Here is a 7,957-nt window from a genome sequence, read left to right on the forward strand (position 1 = left end):
GATTGGTCTACCTCCCTTTCCCCATTATAAATATATCTGATACTATAATTTATACCTCTTTCCCTGCATACTTCTTCAACAGCAATATGCTATAGACTACTCATATTCCCAAGGGGCTCTGGATGATTGATAACTTTATTTCTTCAGATTGGGGTAGCATGAGTGGATCCAACTATGGGATTCAGTCCTTTAAGCAAATGCAGTTATTCCCTACCTGGTTTCTATACAAGAGACCATGTATAAACTTTAGGGAGTCATTTTCTGGCTATGATGACACAGAGTTTGGTATTTTGAGATGATAAAAAGTCTTATCTTTGACTGTGAAGCTAGCTGAAAGAACTAATGACTCAGGAAGTTCTGAGCCAAAAATAAGTGTATATGTAAAACCTGCTCATCTCTTGGTCTTTTCCTTTGGAGTTATTTGGAGGCAGAACTGCTTTGAGCTGAGTAGGGAGAAGGGCAGTTACCTCATCCCCCTTCTCCCCTACCCCTGGAATCAATGATTAGAGTACTTACTCATCTAATATTAGGAAAGAATAAACATAAAGAGACAGAGGGAGTCACAGTTAATATTACATTTGATATTAACAATTTTCTGTCCCATGTAAGGGTGATTATCTTAGTGAGACTAGAGCATGTGTAGCCATGCCGTGATGGATTCCAGTTAGGAATCACATGGTTGGGAGACCTTCTCAATTGGCTATATATAGCCAGAACTATTGGTGTCTTTAAAAAGGCCTGAATTTGCTTTGGCCAAGGCTTTGCCTCATTGTCTTCAGGGGCACTGTGTTGACATGATGGCATCTGCTGAGAAACCATGTTGTAAAGAGAAATGCTCCCTCTACCTCCAGGCCACATGGTCCCTGAGAAATAAGGTCTCCTTAGCCTTTTTGTTCATTATTTTCCATTCTAGGTGTAAAGAGTGACGTCTTTGACCATGGGAGCTATAGGAATTCTAAAGTCAGAATCTCAGCTAAGTTTTTTGCTTAGTTTTGCTGAGCATCAGGGTCCCCAGGAACAAGGAGTACAGTGGAATGATTCATCAAAAAAGCTTCAAATGTTGTTTGTCCTTCATTTTTGAAAAGGACCATGACATTGGGGTGATGTCATGACTTGCACTGAATTGCATTTAAGTGAGGGAGAGCTGTGCAAGGTTATCAACTTCATTCTCTTCTCCAGAGCCATCTGGGTCCAGTGGCAAAACTAGAGATGGCCCCAGATGTCTTAAGGCAATTGGGGTTAAGTAACTTGCCCAGGGTCACACAGCTAGTAAGTGTCTGAAGTGAGATTTGAACTCAGGTCCTCTTGACTCCAGGGCTAGCACTTGTGTCATGTAGAGCTCATTGCTATGTAGGAACTGGACTAAGTTTTTGAGCCTACTTTCAGAGACTAAAGTGGTATAGAAGAAATGCCTAATGCCTTGGAGGCATGAGGGGGAATGTTCACATATTTATTCTTGTTATATTTTTGAAGTAAACATTTCTTTGTAAAAGTAGTTAAATGGAATGGAGGCCACTAATTGGCCCCTAATAGATGGTGGAGGGATGGTGGGGAATATAGCAGGTGGGAGTTCCAGACAATAGCAGTAGAGAAGAGACACTCAGTGTATCCTAGAATCTTAAGGGGAAAGGCAGCTGGCCTGGCTCTGAGAGAGTAGAGCCAGAGGGGACCACAATTACAAAAGGATACTGAAAGGGGCAGCTAGATGGCGCAGTGGTTAGAGCACCGGCCCTGGATTCGGGAGTACCTGAGTTCAAATCCGGCCTCAGACACTTGACACTTACTAGCTGTGTGACCATGGGCAAGTCACTTAACCCCCATTGCCTAAAAACAAACAAACAAACAAAAAAAAAACAAAACAAAAGGATACTGAAGGAGTTAGATAAGAGAAAGAGGTGTCCTCTGTGTATGTGTGTGTGTGTGTGTGTGTGTGTGTATGTGTTTGTGTGCGTGTGTGTTCACATTTTATTTTGGGAGTTTAAGGAGGGGAAAGAGAAGAGGAATATGCTAGCATAGAAAGGAGAAAGAAGGGGGATGACTTGTTATTTCTCATAACTGGGGTGTGTAAAAGGAATATGCACACATGTTAGAAGGAATGAAGAGAATGGGCATCAGATCAACCCCTTTATTCTCTGAAATGGACAAAGGAGGCTTGAACACATACACACAAATAGTTTAGTGTAGAAATACATCAAATTTAACAGGGAAACAAGTGGAGATGGGAAGGAGAGTTTAAGAGGGAGGAAAAAATGTCCTCATCTAAAAGGAAGATTAAAGAGAAGGAATGGGGAGAAAAGAAAAAAAAGCACCACTAGACTCTAAGGGACACCCTAGAGTATCTCCTAGACAACTGGGGAATAGCTGAACAAATTGTGGTGTATGAGTGAATGTAATTAAATATCATTGGGCCATAGGAAATGATAAGAGACATTTTTCAGAAAATCCTGGGTCATATGAACTGATGCTGAGTGAAACAAGTCCAATCAGAACAACTAAACAAGAACACCAACATGGTAAAGAGAACAACTTTGAAAAACTTCAAAACTGTGATCAAACTGATGACCAACTCCAGAGGATTGATAATGAAGCATATTCTCCACCTCCTGACACAGAGGTCATAGACACAAGGTGCAGAGACGCACATTTTTGGACAGGGTCATAGTATAGATCTGTTTTGTTTCATATTGTTAATTAGTTACGTTTTCCCCTCTTTTCTTTCTGAGGATTGTAGGAAGCTAGTAATAGTGATACCCCCCCAAATAGAGGACCACTGAAGTATTTTTTAAAATTTGTAAGAGAAAGTTCAGTCTCTTCCAATTAGTATTAATCAGTTTGATATTTTACATTAATTATATAGGGATAATTAGATAAGGAAGGCTCTTATGTCTTTATATTAGGACTCAAACTTTAATGTAATGTTCACTACTTGTTTACCAGTTATGAAACCCACTTGCACAACCTCAAGAATGGTGACAAAGATATCTCCATCCTGTTCTACTTGAATTCCATGTCCATACCCAGCATGGGTGGGATGCTTTGATTCTTTGGAAAGGCTCTCAATTTATTTTTGTACCTCTGGACCACCCTCTCTTGACCAACATAAGCAGGTGACCATCTTATGACCACTTGGTCACCAAAAATGTCTCTTGCCTTGTCCATCTTAATTTTTGGATCTCAAGAGCAAGGTTTATCAACCAATGAGATTCTGTATTATACCATGCCTCTTTTGCATATTTGGGTATCAAATTCTATAAAAGTGAGATCCCAGGGAAGTGCCGTTGGCTCAGAGCTCTGCCCCAGTTTCTTTTATTGTATGTTGGACAACTGTAAACTCTGCAGAAGAAAGCAGAGACAAGTAGGATAGTTTTGAAAATAATAGCTAAGAGGCTGCTAGGTGGCGCAGTGGATATAGCACTGGCCCTGGATTGAGGAGGACCTGAGTTCAAATCCAGCCTCAGCCACTTGACACTTAATAGCTATGTGACCCTGGGCAAGTCACTTAACCCTAATTGCCTTGCAACAAACAAACAAAAAAACAACCTCCCCCCCACCCAAAAGAAAGTAATAGGTAGAATTTATTACATATCTTTAAAAGAGCAAGTAGTGTGAAATGGAGATTCATGGTTTCATGTTTCACACATTATTTTTGTGTTCTGTGCATATAAACATGATTCGGGGGGCAGTGTTTAAGTTCAAAATTTAAACAAATTTTTTTAAAAAGAAAATATTTCTTTAAATTGAGTTAAAATATGCCTTCCTTGAGCTTCCATTCATTAGTTGTTTTTATCTTTGCGGTCAAGCAGAACAACTCTTAATCCTGCCACATGAGGCCTTTCACATATGTGACTGGTGTACACTTTATGTTGCTTTCAGAGCTGCTTTTTGAGATCTGAGAATAAGGCTGGGGATGTGGTATAGATTTTGGCCAGCAGAGGTCACTCCAATTATATACAAGTAAACTACTTTCTCCTCCCACCAGCCACAGCTCTAATGAACTTGTATGTGGCATACGTAGTCTGGCTTTGGTTGCTGTATGGATCCAGGTATATAATGTAGAAAATTCTCCAAAACACTAAAATTAGAAAATTTTTCATTTCTTCTCTCAAGTCCCTATCTCCATTTCGGGATTCCCCCTTTGTCGTTCACAACCTGATGTGACTTTATTCATAGGCCATATGTATAGTAACCATAAAACTGTAGCATAGCATAAGAACCAGACTGGAAAGAAGTTTTCAAATAAATATAAAGGGATTTGATTTGGTCCTTGATCACTTGAGATCCATTATAGAACAAAGCAATATATTCACAAGTGTGCCAGCAGATAAAGGTTTAACAACGGGGGAAGGGGCAGCTAGGTGGCTCAGTGGATAAAGCACCGGCCCTGGATTCAGGAGGACCTGAGTTCAAATCCAACCTCAGACATTTGACACTAGCTGTGTGACCTTGGGCAAGTCACTTAACCCTCACTGACCCACAAAAAATTCAAAAAACCCAATGTTGTTTCATGCATGTTTAAAAAAAAAGACAATTGGGGGGGAAATGTATATATAATAAACTTTTAAAAAAAATAAACATTTTATTTAAAGTTTTGAGTTCCAAATTCCATCCCTCCTTCCCTCCCTTCCCTTGAAGTGGTAAGCAATCAGATATAGGTTTATACATGTGCAATTATGTAAAACATTACCATATTAGTCATTTTGTATAAGAAAACTTGAATAAAAGAAAAAAAGGAAACAAAGTGAAAAATAGCATGCTTCAGTTTGTGCTCAATATCAGTTCTTTCTTTGGAGGAGGCTTTATCATATCATTTGTCCTTTGGGATTGTCTTGGATCATTGTCACAATATACTTTTAAATTTAATCTGCACTATTAACATTTTTCCATTACTTTATTCACTCTAGACAATTAACAAAATAAAGCCCTGATCTGTAATGTTTGCTTATTTCTCAAAGTGTTAATTCTCACAATCAAAATTTAACAACCAATACTTGGGAACTGGATATGATCTAGCTCCATACCTGGCTCTAGCACACCTCTGACTATGTATTCAGATGTATTTTAATACGTATCCATATTTTCAATCTCCACTTTCACCTTTACATGGATATCTATAGGGACTCATAAGCAACCGATGATGTGGTCAGATTTACTGTCTTGGGGTCCAGGGTGATTAATTCTGGTTCTAGCAATCAATCAATATTTATTAAGGATGTACTATGTGCTAGTCACTGTACTTAGTGCTGGGAATACAAAAGGAGTAAAAGACAGTCTCTGTCCTCAATCTGTACTTCTGTACCATCTCTACTTAATGCCTGTACTTCTCTAGCAGTCTGTTCTTTGGAATTAGCTTCTGGGATACCAATTCTAATTTCTTTTCTTGGGTGTGTTCATCCAAACCATGGTTCTATTAGAAGATACTCTCACCTCTTTGTACTTTACTGGTAGTGCTCTTGCCTAACACTGTTAGGACCTTGGTTCCTTTGATTCTTTGTCTTAGAAGAAGAAGAACATTTTTGTCTGTAGTTCCATCTCTCAACAGGTTTTCTGTAGGCTCCTTCCTTTGAACTTAGTGCTTCTGTGATAAGGTGAAGTTGAATTTTTTCTGAGGTTGGTTCCTTTTTCTATTCCTAAGCCAATCTTCAAAGTTTTCCATTTATCTTAGCAACTTGTCACAACTATTCTTTTTTTTTCATTATACAAAGGAAAATAGTTTATCTCAAAAATGGGAGGGGGTGAACCAAAGAGAACAGATGTAATTACTTGACATGAGTGGTGGGTCGATATAGAGAAACAAAGGTATTATTATAAGCTTATCACATCAATAGGACCAAAGGATTTTTTCCAAAAAATCAACTAAACCTTTTGCATTTTTACACCAGATCTTTCCTTGTCATTCTGAGACATAGACAATCCATGTTGCAAATTTTGTCCTTGAAGGGCATGTCATTAAAAGGAGCAAAATCCAGTTATTGTGGTGTCTTCACAAAAGGAACTCTTAACTCAGTAGATAGCCTGGCAGCTTCATTCTCATGAACACCCTCGCCATGAAGAAACTCAAGAGGACACTGACGAAACCAATGAATAGAAGAAGAAACCTATTGAGTTTGGGAATAATTGGTGCATTGGATCGGTCTAGGATTATGAAACCTAAACCTCCCATTGTAAATAGGAAACTGGATGCAAGTCCTTCCATAATATATTGTCCATTTACTCTCCAGTGATGAGGAAATAAGACACCACCACCAAGGCGTACACTATCATAGCTGACAGCATGTGGGTCCAGGGCAGCTTCTTCAACTTCAGGTTGGGACATTCAAGGACCACGAAGGGCACCCGGTACAAAGTCTCCATGTCAGTGGTGATGTACTACCGCCCTAAGCCTTTTGCTCCTTTGTCACAGGAGTTCCAATTATTCTTATAAGATGGAAAATCTCTTCCTACTTGTACCTGTAAGATAGTGTCCACTTTCTCAAGTAGCTACCAGCTCACATAGTAGGCTGTGCCCAAATTTGTTTGGGCCTCTCACCTTTGTGCTTAATGGTAAAAGGAAACTTAGCATACACTTTCCTAATATAAAATATACTTTTATTTTTCAGAATACAGATTCTGGTCAACTTTGTAAGTACTCTCTACAATTACTAGTGATTTAGACTATTTAAAATTATATATATTTTTTTCAAATAGTAAAAATCCACCTTCTCATTACTGCTCCCCCCTCCAATTGAGAACAAAAGGAAAACAAAACCACTGTTACCAACGTGTATATAGTCAAGCAAAACAAATTTCATTGGCCATGTCAAAAAAAAAATCTATGTCTCATTCTTCACTCCAAATCCTTCATCTCTCTACCAGGAGATAGGTATCATTGTTTCATTGTTAGTTCTCTGGATTCATGGGGAGTCTTTATGATCAGAGTTCTTAATTCTTTCAAAATTGTTTATCTTTACCATATTGTTGTCATTGTATAAATTGTTCTTCTGACTCTGTTTACTTGAGTTTATATCCATTCATAAAAGTCTTCTGAGGTACTTCTGAAACTATATCCATCATTTTTTACCACACAATAACATTCCATCACGTTTATATACTATAACTTTATAAGTTCATATGGACTATTTGTGCCTAATCTGTGGTAGAGTCAGATATACTATACCTGGACCCTGACATAATGATATCATTTTGGTCCTCTTTGAGCACAGAGGACAACAACTGTACCATAACTTGTGTGTATATTTCCCCCTCCTTTGCTCAATTCAGAAGAGTGAGGTTCAAATGTTATCTGTTCCTCCCATTCCCTCTTTCTTACTTGAATCATTGTCTACTTGTAGACTCAAGTTATGTAAGACAATTTCCCCTAACTTTCCTTTCTCTTCTTTACCTAGTATATTCCTTTTCCATTCTCTTTCCATTTTTTTCTCTTAAGATTGTCAAGATATAACTGAACCAATCTATGACACTTGATAATAATATGGTTCAGAGGGACACATATATCATCTCCCTATATTTGAATGTAAGCAGTTTGTCCCTATTTGGTCCCTTATCATTGTTCATTGGTATTTACCTTTACATGTTCTCTTAACTCCTATGTTTGAACTTTAAAGGCTCTATGTAGCTCTGGTCTTTTTATCAGAAATACTTGGAACTCTTCTATTTCATTAAAGGTCCATTTCCCCCCGCCCCACCCCCCTCCACCCCATAGCATAATACTCAGTTTTGCTGGGTAAGTTATTCTTGGCTGAAGGCCTATACCCTTTGCTTCATGGAATGTTATAATATCCACTCATTAGTGAACTGATCCAACTATTTCTGGAGAGCAATTTGGAACTATGCCTGAAGGGCTATAAAACTGTGCATAACCTTTGATCCAGCAATACCATTACTAGGTTTGTAAACCAAAGAGACCTTGTAAACAACCTTGTAAACAAAACCTTTTAAACAAAAATAGACCTATTTGTAC

The 7,957-nt window shown here is 38.3% G+C and overlaps 1 pseudogene; it reads right to left on the reverse strand.

Annotated features, from left to right (window-relative positions):
- Window positions 1-5,830: 5,830 nt before the first annotated feature.
- On the reverse strand, window positions 5,831-6,351 carry LOC122725927 (annotated as a pseudogene).
- Between the last annotated feature and the right edge of the window lie 1,606 nt (window positions 6,352-7,957).

This window comes from Dromiciops gliroides, chromosome 4, assembly GCF_019393635.1.
Source record: "Dromiciops gliroides isolate mDroGli1 chromosome 4, mDroGli1.pri, whole genome shotgun sequence".
NCBI classification, from domain to species: Eukaryota; Metazoa; Chordata; class Mammalia; order Microbiotheria; family Microbiotheriidae; genus Dromiciops; species Dromiciops gliroides.